General features: G+C 42.7%; 1 protein-coding gene across 6 annotated transcripts in view; it reads left to right on the top strand.

The window, feature by feature from the left end:
• Positions 1 to 12,678, top strand: part of PTGFRN (prostaglandin F2 receptor inhibitor) — a 117,819-nt gene that overhangs the window by 60,890 nt on the left and 44,251 nt on the right. The gene's annotated exons all lie outside the window — the stretch shown is intronic.

Raw genomic sequence — 12,678 nt, 5'->3', positions numbered from 1 at the left:
TGCTAAGGCTGGGTGACCGGGCCTCCTTGACTTGACATGGCTTTCAGGATATGTTCTCTAAAAGGGATCAGGGCTTGCTCTGCACGTTGGACAGCAATGTTTTGTGCCCCAGCTTTCTGGACCTCATCAGAAGTACCTCTGGGGAATATTATCTCTCCCTGTGCATTGAGTACATCTCCTTTCTTACCTGAGGGCTGTTTGTCCTCAGGTAAAGGGGGCAGTTCAGGCAGACACCTGTTAGCTAGGAATCTCAAAGGTGCTTGAAAGTTACTGCTAAGAATCTTCTCTTGCAGTTTTAAAATGTGGACTGCTATTTGTAGTGTCTGTGGGCAAGTCCATCTATGGCTTTCCAGGTGAATTTTGACACCCTTGACTTTCTAAACTAGTGGTGTAATTTCCGCTTCTGTTCTCATGTTGCTCTATATTGTATGCTGTTAACAGCTGCTGCTTTTGCACCAGACATAATTGCCTTTCATTTGAGGTAAGAGTAGATACCACTGCAAATGCTGAGTTAGTCAAAACAGGTAACGGTGAAAACTTGCTGGCATATAATCTAAAGGGAGAAAAGACTTTCAGTTTGTGCTGGGGAGTGTGAGAAGACAGCTGGACTTCTTCAGCCAGGTACTGAATTGACAAACCCTACTATTCTACTACTGGAGATAACAAAATACCTACAGTGAATACAGGGCAAGGTTTTCAGAGGTGATTGAAGGCTCGAGGCTCTGACCCTGAAACTTTACAAAGAGACTTAGTTCCCCAGAATATTAATGCTCAGGGTTCTTTGAAAATTGAACCTCTTCATTTCTTGAACTAGCTAAATTTGGCTGCGAGTGGAGTGGTTTTGGTTTGGGTTTTTTTTTTTTTTTTTTGTTTTGTTTTTTTTGTTTGTTTGTGGTTTTTTTTTTTTTTTTTTCTGCTTTCTTTAGAAGGTGCGAGTACAAAGGAGCTTGTTTCTCCCCAAGAACGGGGTAACTGGGAGCAGAGTTGTACTAGGTACATGTCTTGCATGAGGTAGTTCAGCTCTCTGCTGGTTTTTGAATCTCTTGTGTGTTGTCGACATGCACATACCTGCCCACCTGTTCCAGAAGGTTTCTTCTTTTTGTCTGGTAAAATTAATCTTCTAGTAAATCAAACAGCAGCAGCATTCGGTACCATTCTGTGTGAGAACAGCTTTCTAGAGGTAGAACTGAGGGGCACGGACAGCTAATTACGCAGGTAATTTGCCTTCAAGCTCTTGGAGGCAGTGAATGCCAGCAAATTCTTGACTCTTGCATGCTTTTTTGAAAATTTTGGCTGTTAAATTTGTGTAGCAGGGATAAGCAACACTGTGAAGTGTGGGTGGATATCATATCCTAGCCATACATTTGTTCATGGCTTAGCTCACATTTGTGGTTTAGGGAAGAATTCCCATTTCCACACTGAAGTTCAGGTAAAATTATGAGCAGCCCTTTAAGTGTCCTTTAGGAGCACGCATGCAGCATGTTCATTACCATTTTAGTTGGGGCAAGGACTGAATTTCTGAGGTGAATCTCCTCACTGCCCCGCTTTCTGCACGTTGCTTTTCTTCACCCGGAAGCAATCTGAGTGTGCACTTAGGATTCCTTTGGATGTAACTGAACCAGAAGTGTTACTCTAGGAGTGTATGTGCTGTGCTTCAGGTACCCTTGGGTCTTTGGCCTGTGGCACTGAACCTGGCCCAACGCAAACCCTCAAACATGCATAGGATGCTTCTTGGGGCCTCAGTACCAACTGTCCTCCACAGCCTTTTCTCCTTTTGGACTGTGCTAGCTGCTAAAGTGGAGAGTTGTGCTAGCCTTAAATTTCTGTGTGATGGGAGATAAGCTTTTTTGCTTTTTAAATATTAGTGAAGTAAATAAGCAGGCCATCTTGAGTTCCATCTACTGATCTAATACTTTATTCTCAATTTTCAGGTGTCTTAATGCAACCAACTATCTTGATTTGAATGTTGTTTGTGAAGCTTTTTCCTGTGTTTTCAGAACTGTCCATGTTGATATTTGTCTCTTTCAGCTAATGAAGAGTGCTGTGGCATGCCTGTTTTTTAAAGCCAGCTGTTTTGCAGACCCATCTGGGGGTAATTTTATGTAATGGTCTGTGGGGGTGTTACACAGACCCTTTTAAAGACCTTGACTGGAATCCCTGTGTGCCTTCTAGATGTTGTTTTACGCCCCTGAGCTCTTGTCTTTTTCTTATCTGGATCTCTTGCCTGCTCCAAACTGCTGACCCTCTCCTTTGCAAGAGGAAAACAATACCAGAATGAAAAATGTCTCTTCCTGAAACGGGTAAATTCATGTGTCCACTTTTTTTATGCTGGAGACCAGACTAGCTGCCTTTTCTGGGGCAAGATAGTTTCTCATCATCAGTGTCATAGTATATGATAAAAGCTCAGCAGCAACAAGTACTGCAAATACCTGCAGTCCTGTTCTCAATTACAGAATTAGTTATGTAAATCTTGTATTAAAGGAGGAAGAGCCCTGATGTCTCTTAAATCATACTCCGTGTGCACACATGCGTACAATTCCTTCTCGTCTAGGAGAAAAATATCTGTGCTCCTAACATGCAGGCTCCATAGAGATTAGCATACTAAACAGTATTGCTCTGCATGACCTGAAACTGGCTTTTGAGAGCTAATTGGATCTATGGGCTCCGAGAGAAGGGGTTGGAAAACACTGGTCTCTAGTTTTCCAGGTTGCAGACAGGAGTATGGTATGGTGGTGGTATGGGTGCCCAAATGAAGTCCTTGGGGGGGGGTCCTGAGCTATGGGGGTACCAGCTGATAGAGCACAAGCTGCCTGCTTTGCATTTGCTTATGTCGTCTTTACCTAGCTGTGCGTATCTTTGTTTTCATCTTTATGTAAAGAAACAGTGTAATACAGTGAAATGAGCACTAAGCCTGAGACCAGGAACGCCTGTGTTGTATTCCTAACTGCTCCTGCTCTGCTGCCTGACTTTGGTCTAGTCAGTTAATCTGTCCGAGTACATCTGCAGTGAAAAGCTGGCAATAGCTGTGCTACTGCACTTACCTGCATGTGCCGATGAGGCACAGGTACTCATTCCCGTGCCCTAACACCCATTCTGTGTGCATCTGGTGTTGACATTTTTAACGTGGCTGCTTGCTTGGAGGTTATTTATGGTGAAGATGGGACCGTTAGATAATTAAATTACAGACCAAAAGGATTACTCTATAAACACTGAGATCCATCTCTCCACTGGCTCCATGGCTGCAAATCAATTGTCAAGCATGGAGCCAAGGTAGGCCAGTGCCATATGCTGCCTTGTTCAGCAGTTCCAGCAGCTTTGCTGCCCAGATACCTCCTTCCATAGTCTCTCACAACAGCAGATGCAAACAGAGTGAAGCTGCTCTTCAGGATCCCAACCAGAGAGTCTGAGAGCCTAACGTGTGTGCTGGGTTGTTTGGTGGTGTGGCTGCTGACTTCTGTAATTGGGTTTTGCTCTGTTGCTGTTTTTTGCTGAAGCCTATGTGATGCTTTCCCTTGTCCAGTGGAATGCTTGCTGGGAAACTAGTCTCTGTGTACTGAGATTTGAAATGATCCCCAAAAACAATTTTTGGGGAAGTAGAGGTTAAGTTTAATAATATCTGGATTATGAAAGCATGTGGCTTTTTAAATCTCATCTTCTGATTCGCTTTAGACTTAACTTTGCTTTAGACAGGACTTTGTCTGGTACGGATGTGTCTTGAGTTAAATAGTGGTGGACAAGTGCCACCAGATTTAAGGTAAAAAAAAGCCCCAAAAGTGAACACTGACACCCCCAGCCCCCTGAAAACCCAAACAGCAAAATGACCACCCAAAAAACCAACGCCACACAAAACCCCCCAAATAGATGTTGGTGTGTTTTCTTTTTTTTTTTCTTTTTGTGTTTAGTATTTTTGTCAATGAAAAGTAAAAGACTTTATATTGGAGTCAGCACTACTTACATTTGAAAACATTTTTAGTGTTTTTCAGATATTACTTAACCTTAAAGATAACTTGGAAAACTAGTGATTACTTCACACCGATAAAAATCAATATCTTCTGCTCTGGGAGGAAAAGGGGATGATGATAATGGAAATTATTTTTAGGAGAGTGGAGGAGGGAGCATTCCAGGATTTTGTTTTTTTAAATGTATAATTTGTGAAAGTATAGATTTGTGAAACACATGGATATTGCTACATGAGCATTAAAAAGTCTCTTGACAAAAGTACTTTTTCTGAGCTTTCCCGCTTTCTCACCTTGGCTTGATGATATGTTCTATTTAAAACCGTGCCAGTTGAAAAATGGATTAGCTTTTATAGTTTAACATGATCTTGCCTGGGATTTGTTTTTTTTTGTCTTGTCTTGGATTTTCACGCTCAGTGTGTGATTCTAGTTAATGTAGATGCAGATTTAGAAATGATCTATTACAGCCTGATTGTTTTCTCCAGTCAAATCCAAAGCAAGTTCAGTTTAATCCTAGTGGTGTGCTGCATTGCACATAGAGCAAAGAAAAGGGTTGGCCTCTGCCCGGAGGAGACTGCGGTATAGAGTGAATGGTTTTGGACTGCTCTGCTCAGTTCCACCTGCTTTGGGAAAGATTTGAGATTACAGATAAGAGCAGGTTAATGATGTTGCAGAACAGCACTGATTTTAATTCTTTATATTCCAGTTTGAGGACTTTTAAAAACTATTGGTAAATTTATGCAGCCTCTTGAGTTGGAATTAGTATTACAGTTTTTAACCTGTATCCTTCCTCTTCACTGAAGAACATGTGAAGATACTTTAGATGTACCGCATTCCTACAAATATTTGCAGCCCTGCCTCCAACTCGGCTAGCTTTTCAGCTTTGAGTTGTGGGCTTTACTGCTTTTTCGACTGTTTTCTTAGAACATAACATATTGAACTTCTCCTCTGGCAATACAAATTGCTTCTGAAGCAGAACAACAGAAAATCACCTGTCTTGTGTGGCAGACTAAATACCACTTCCAGAGTCCCTGGACTTTTTGGGTCAGATGTCACCAGGTAACCTAAACGGGCTGCTCTGGCAGAGTAGGGTAAAAATTGATTTCTGTGAGACTATTGGGATGAAAGTAAATGAGGTAGCGGGGACAGGTATTTCAGGTGAGACCTGGGAAGAAGCTGCATGTTGATTCTTGCATTTCATTGTTGTTTTTTTTCTCTCCTTCCTCTTTTGATCCCAGCTGCATTTTGGAAACTGATTAAATGTAGTTCTTTAGATTCAGCCTTTTATCTTCAACTGTCAGTCAGTGGTAGGGAAAGGAAACGGAGATCATATGTGATGGAGTTCTTTGACATCCCTAGGAATCTAAAACATGATCTTTAGTATTATCTCTGCCAGTTAGATGCTTGTTCTGTTTGGACCAGTGGTGCCACATTTCTTTGCCTGCCAGAGGCCACTCTAACAAACTAGCTTTGTGCTTTGCACAGCTGGGAAAGGTTTATATGGCTTCTTCTTTCCTCTCTACCTGCTGTATGCCTTGCTCTACCTTCCAATAGCGTACCTCTCCCCATGACTGGGAAACAGTGGTGCACAGTGGGATCTGTGCTGTCAGCAGCCAGTGATTGTGTTTTACACTCTAATTAGTACTGCATATGCAACCTGGTTTCTGCCTTACAAGCTTCTACTGTAGTTTACCGGTCTCTTTTCCTTGTATTGTAGCAGGAATAATCCACAAAAGCACTTAAAGCAAATTCTTGTGGCTCATTTTGGCATGGCTTGTGTGCTTGGATGAAAGAGATGCTACTCAGCTGGTCTTCAAAAGGATGGAATCGAACAGGTGAACAGTGCTTTATTCCTGGTAGCCCAAGAGACAGCCGGAGAGGCAATTCTGCCTGTTGCAGTTGCCTTAGCAGAGAAACATGGCAGAGGAAGGAGGCGTTCCTTCCTGTGAGACAGTTCAGTGAAATTTTTACAAAACAGATGGTTTTGGGCAGTGATCAGGCAATCTGCGGACTATCTGCAGTGGTGTAGTGGCTTGGTTGTTTGTTTTTTTTTCTTTATGTGGTGAAGTATCATTCTCTTTCTGTCCCAGTCTTTTTAGATAACAAGAACTTCTGACTGCTGTTTCCAGATCTGAACTTGCCAATTACTATCTATTTATCCTAAGTAACATCCTTCAGGCACTTGTGTTGGGCAGAGCAGATCAGGTCTGACGCGCTGGATGTTCATGTGACTCATTGTGCTCATGTTTTTAGAGTGGGAGTGGTGGGTTCTTTCATTGGTGAAGTTTTTTTTTGATTTTATTATTTTTTTTTAAAGGGGTGAAGGAGAAGCATGGAAAATCTGTTTAGTTTTTCTACTAAGCTCAGGTGGCTGTCCCCCTCAGCTCTAATTAGAAGCAGCAGTGGGAGAGAAGTTTTTCAGAGAGCTTCTCTCCATTGATGACAGATACAGCTTGGGTAACTAGCTGTATAAGGCAGCAAACATCTAACAGCTATGTGGAAGGACTCCTGGAAATGGAAAGATGCACCATAGCGTAACTTAACTGCTTGAGTAATCTGATGGCCTTCGATGATGGAATGACTGCATTGGTAGCTAAGGAAAGAGCAACTGTTGCCTACCATAACTTCTGTAAGGCCCTTGACAGAGTCCCACACAGCATCCTTGTCACTGAACAGGAGAGAGATGGGTTTGATGGGTGGACTGTTCGATGGATAAGGAATTTTAAACTGAAAGAGACTACGTTTAGATTGGGCATAAGGAAGAAACTTGTTACTATGAGGGTGGTGAGGCACTGGAGGTTTTCCAGAGCAGCTGTGGCTGCCCCATCCCTGGCAGTGCTCAGGGTCAGGCTGGACGGGGCTTGGAGCGACCTGGGCTGGTGGAAGGTGTCCCTGCCCCTGGCGAGGGGATGGAACTGGATGAGCTTTAAGGTCCCTTCCTGCACAAAGCATTCTGTGGTTCTGTGCTAATTAAGAACTGTGTCCTAGTGAAAGCCTTGTGGTTTGCTTAGGTGCATTTGAAACACCTTTTCTTGGAGGTGGTGGGTTAGGGGGGGTGAAGGGGGAAGACAGCAGGTTGTTACTGTGCTGTAACATATGTTGTTTTAATCCTCTCACGTGAATCTTAATCAACATGGTATAGGTGGAGTCCAACTGGGAAGGTACTTCCTTTTTCACCCGGTGCTGGATATGTGGCTTTTCTGAGATAACTCAGATGGTATGGAGATTAAAGCAATCCAGCAGCCTTGTAGTTTGATAGCATTTCTGAGGCCTCACTTAAGATGCAGTATGCGTTTCTTCATCCTGATAGAGATAATGGGTTTTAAGCAATTACACCCAGGCTAATTCCTTTTGATAAGAGCTCTACATTATCTAAAAAAAGAATCCTAGCCGCCTGGGAAAGAACAATGTAAATGTCTCTCTCATGGACTTTTTCATTCACTCTTCTCTGATATCTTCAGATTATATGCTGCAGATCTTTGAAGACACAAAAATCTATCATTTTTTTAGGTAGGGAGTATTGCAGTCAGGGAGGTGTAACAGTACTGTTGGCTTGCAAGACGTGGACAGTGTTTTGTGTCCTTCAGATGATTCCAGGCTACCGTGGTGATTACAGTTTCAACATAAGAAATCAGATTTGGTCTGACTTAAAGGAGCTCCTTGTTTCCTCCCTGTGCAGGCTATCTGGTTGTAAGGTGCGGGTTGCTTCTGCAGATTAGAGTGATCTGAATTTTGTAATTTGGAAAGAGTAGCAAGAACCTACCACTTTATTTAGCATAGATCCCAACCTCTACTGTGTGTTTGTCTGCACTGGAAAGTAGAGTATGATGTTGTCATGTGTTAAGCAGGAATGTTAAGAGATCTCACTTATTTAGATTTTTTTTAATTTTTTTTTTTTTGAGACCAGTAAAGAAATTTCAATAGTTAGCTGCGTTTCTGGTACTTAAAGAAATTCCTTTTATTCTGCTTAATCTCTCTGACTTTTCCTCTCATACAGTGTAGGATAGAAAAGTTAATTGGTTGTGTTTAAAAAGGGGAGGAAATCCCAAAGCAACATGCTGTTTGTGTACCTGTCTCTTCTAGGAGAATCATGTTATATATTTTAAAAAAAATGTTTGCATTAACAGTATTAAAAGGTTTTCAAACATTGTAGTAGCGTTTGTTATAAGTTGTTCTTTCTCTCCCAGATAGTCGCAGATGGCATTCTTGATGTGTAGCTGCCTGATGATAATTGGAGTTGGGGGAAAAGGGGAAGACTGGAGATAAGGATTATAGCCTCCCATGGTGATATGCTTTGGTTCTCCTTCCCCAGAGAAGCGCCTGTGAATGTGTGGCGTGCTGTCTGTCCCTTCACCTGCCTGCTTGCTAGGGAAAGTCACTGAATGCCTCCCAGTGGGAGCCTGATCAGTTCTCTGTCAAAACTGAGGAAGAGGATTTGTGGGGACATGTCTCTGGTGGGACAAAAGGAGACACAAAAAATACATTATTTTTTTTTTTTCCTCCATTCTGTAAAATGGCTTCATGAATAACAAATATTGTAGTTAAGCAGTGTAGTCCAGAAGTGGAAGATTTGGGATTTTGCTAGAAATAGGAGGCAGACTGCACAGCTTTGACGGCAGGGAATTCATTTCTTCTCCAGTGTGGCACAAGAAGGGTTGTCTCTGCTCCATCCTGTCATTTACACAGTGCTGCAGCAAAGCGGTGCCTAGATTGAAAATAAATGGAGTTCAGGGAGGGAAAATTGTTGCCACCATTTGCAAAGTTGGCTGCAGTATTTTTTTCCTGTCATAAACTGTTGTGAATTTGAACGGGCTGCCATATTTCCTTCCCAGACATGGTAATGTTTAGTTGGCAACTGAAGCAACCTTTTGTTTGGAAAGCTCTTTCGAGACGAAAGGCATCGGCAAAGTTGTTGCTGTGTCTCCTGTGACTGCCTTGGTTGAGGAGCTGGACTCTGTGTGTTAAGTCTTTCTGATGCAGAGGCTTGAGTGCTTAGTCTGAGCCAATTTACTCATTCTTCAGCTCTTACTTTTTTGGCCTTAATTGGCTTCCTACTGCATGTCACGTTGCATTTGCCTTTGGCTGGCAGACATAGAGTCGACCTCCTTCTCTGTGCTGCTAAGAGAACATGTTTTCTTATTAGAGCTGTCTAGTGCCAGCTGAAGGAAGCACCTTGTGTAAGAGTGGTGGAGCAGCAAGTGTGTTCTTGCAATGGTACTACCTTCTCAGCCTTGTGGGCAACTCCACAGATTGTTTTTCATCTTTTTCTTTCATAAAAGATCGTAGATGCAAAACTTGTACGGAGATGAGGCTCCTAGGAGACTTTTTCCTCGTCTGTGGCAATGTCCCTAATGCAAGAGGAAATCCTTACCAGCCCTTTCCTTGTGTGGTTTGTTGAGAGTTTAAACAGGCCACCTGTTCTGTAGATCCTGCTGCAATTTTGCTGCCTTTTTTTCTTGGTTATCCTCAAAATGACAGGTTGCTATCTAATGTACTCGGATTGACTTCACAACCTATCTATTCAGTCATCTGCTTTCCTTGTTCTCATCTTCGAAAGGATTTCATTTAAGGGCAGCAGTGAGGTGGTGCATCTTGGTGATGGGACAAATTAAATACTTCATGGACCATTGCTAGGGAACAAATGGTAGCTCAAAACTGTCTAGGCCTTGTCTGGGCTACCTTGCCTCTCTATTATTAATGTGGCAGGCCCCAGTTTATTGTTCTGCCTTGAGTCCGTCTTCCTGGCGGAGTACTTCATGCATTCCTTCGGGAGAATCCTCTAATCAAGTGCTCGACAAACAGCCATGAAGGCTCTGTGGTTGCCCTACTGCATGGATGTTTCTGGCCCAGCCCAGCAAAAGCACCAGTGTTGCCTGCTAGTCCTGTCATCTGTCTAACGAGCCCAAGAAACAAATTCCATCCCTTGTGTTTGTGTGCTGGCCTCCTTACAGGGGCTCCATTATCTTTTTTTTTTCTTTTTTTTTTTTTTTTTTTCTTCCCCCTGGAAAATTGTTCCTTGCAATTTCTTCTGGTGGTCTGGTAACTCTGTAAAAATTTTTGTATTTACGCCGTTAATCTTCTGCTCAGGCAGGTTTGATGTCCAGCATTGCAGTTGATGACACAGAGCCAGTTACTGAGTTCCTACTAAATACACATCTTTGGTGGTCTCAGTGATACTGAAAAATACTGAATTGTCAAAGTTCTGTTGTTTTCTGTCACTAGTGTATACACTACTCTGTACTGCTCCATCTGTTTCTGCAGTTAAATGGGATTCAAGTGAATTCATTAAGAACATGTCACTTTATATTAACAGTGAAATATATTAGGTGTCATGAAAAATAAACGTTCCAACAAATTTACAGAGTTTGTAGCTCTCATATCATGAAAGCTGAACTTTGACTGCTCTGGGAAGGTGGAGAAGGGTGTATGCCAGTAATACAGGGCACTGCAAGAATAAAATATTTGCAAAAGCCCCTCATTTATCTGCCAGGGTAATGTGGAGCTCACATTTTGCCAAGATCAGTGTCTGTAGCTCTGTGCCTTCTGCTACAGTTACATGAAATGTTAATCCCTAATGCACAGCAAAGAACCTAACAGCTTGCTTAGTAGCTAGGGATACTATTGCTGTTGACTGTTGCAGGACAAAAGGCAGAACTCTGGATCCACAGCTTGCTAGTTCCTGAGCCTCTTGGGTCACCTAGAAATGCAGCTGACCCTTGGAGTGTCTGCTCTGTGCATGGTCCTGCTCACCTGTGGGCAGTGCACAGCAGATGGATGCTCTGCAGTAAGTTCTCATTCTCTTACCTGGTGATGCTGTCTCTGTGTGCTCCTGCCTTACGAGAATCCTAATTTGTCTTAGCAATAACAAACAAAAACAAACTTTACAAGCATTAACAAAAAGTGTTAACAAAAAACCCCATTTGTTACTGCTTGTAAAGTATAAAATTGTAACTGTTACAGGCTGTCCCCTCTTCTCTCCTGCAGCCTGTTCCATTGCCATCCTTGCAACTTTGTGTTAAACTGGAGTTGCTTTGGGGACTGTGCTGTGAGGGAAGGGGATAGTCATTGCTTTACAGCAATAGGGTACGGGTGCTGAGCACATCCACTGAGCAATCCCTGGGACCTTATCTTTCGCTTTGGCCTGCCTTCTCTTATGAGGGTGCTAATCACCCCTTACCTTCCTTTAGTGTTAAAGGGTCTTTAGTGACCCTGGAAGAAGAGAAACTGAGCTGTCTGTGCTAATCTCAGACACAAACATGCAGCCCTTGCCACATTAGTCGTGCCTTTGGCCTCTCGACTGGATTAGTGCAGTGCACGGTATGTGGGTCTATAGCTGGAAACACATACAGAACAGTGTTGTCTGCTTGTCTTAGTGTCACAGGAGAGTATTTTCCAGAGAGACATCAATGTGAGGAGTGTCCTCAGTCAGGATCCTGAGCTGACTTCTCACGGTGGTCTGTTGGAAGCTGCATTGGCTATCAGGCAGTGCTTTAAAGCTTACCTGCTGCTCTTACTGTTTTCTGTAAGAGAATAACTTGAAGGATTGAATGGAGCTGCCACTGAAGACCTAGTCAGGAAGTATATCTGAGCCCTACAGCTTGATTTTTTGTTGGTTGATTTTCTGTATCAATGGTTTTACTCTTCCTGTATCAATGATTTTACTATATGGTGTTTGTGTTTAGAGAGATGTCCTTAAAGACATCTGGTTGTGGAACAGTACATAGGCAGTGGAGGTTTTCTTTGCACCATTCACACGTGAACTGGAGAGGAAGTCTGGCTTTCTTATTAGGACTAGTCAATCACTTGATCAGGTACATAATAACCGTCTTCTGGGAGGGATATAAGGGGTAAGAGATTAACCTCAGTCTGCATTACAAGTAAGTTTAATGAAGTACTAATGTTGAATACAGAAGGTCATGGCAATGAGGCAGTTGGACTATTATGACTGAGCCTGTACACGTGAACAGCCTGCAAAGGAAAGAGTGTGCTGGGAGTTATGAACTGGGGAGGCAAAGATAGTGTCAGTCCTTGGTTCAACTGTTTGTTGAACTGTAGCTAGGGATAAAAATAAGCTTTTTCTCTTGTAGTTCTGCTCAGTGTGTACAGCTGCTTGTGTAGTTTTCTGATTCTTTAATACATCCTTCTCCACGCTACTCTGGAGGGGACAAGCTGCACTTTATAACATGTTCCCCAGTGGGTGGTTTCTGTCCACAAGACTAACTTCTTTGCCCACACCTGTGTACCTGTTGGCATGATGGTTCTAAGCCAGGGAATAGGGTCTTAATCTACAGCAAGAAGACGTACAGAGTGATAGGAGGGGAAGGCTCAGCAAGTGTGTTGGTGTTGACACTAGCCAGTAGCTTTCCCAATGTAGCCAGTGAATTAGAGCAGTTGTGCATTGCTGGACTTTGTGTTGATGGGTGATTTTTTTAAATCTGGCTTTGCCTTTATGGTATCTCAGACCAACCTTCTGGTCCAATTGCTTTTGATGTTACGGCCATCTACTTGGTTTTAGCAAGATCTGTCCTTTACTGTTCTGGCTTCTGTTCTACCTGGCTGCTAAAATATTGTGCTATGGGTATGGAGCTGGTGGGGTGCAGTAGGATGCTCATGGTTGGAGACTGAGTTTAGGTGGTACCCCTCTCTTTCTGAGAAGATTTCTCAGGTTGGAACTATGAATCCAAGCAGTTCGCTCTTTTGGGAAGTAAGAATCTGCCAAAAT

This window comes from Falco punctatus, assembly GCF_963210335.1.
Source record: "Falco punctatus genome assembly, chromosome: 2".
NCBI classification, from domain to species: Eukaryota; Metazoa; Chordata; class Aves; order Falconiformes; family Falconidae; genus Falco; species Falco punctatus.
The sequence above is the reverse complement of the archived record's forward strand: the minus strand, read 5'-3'. Positions and strand labels throughout refer to the sequence as shown.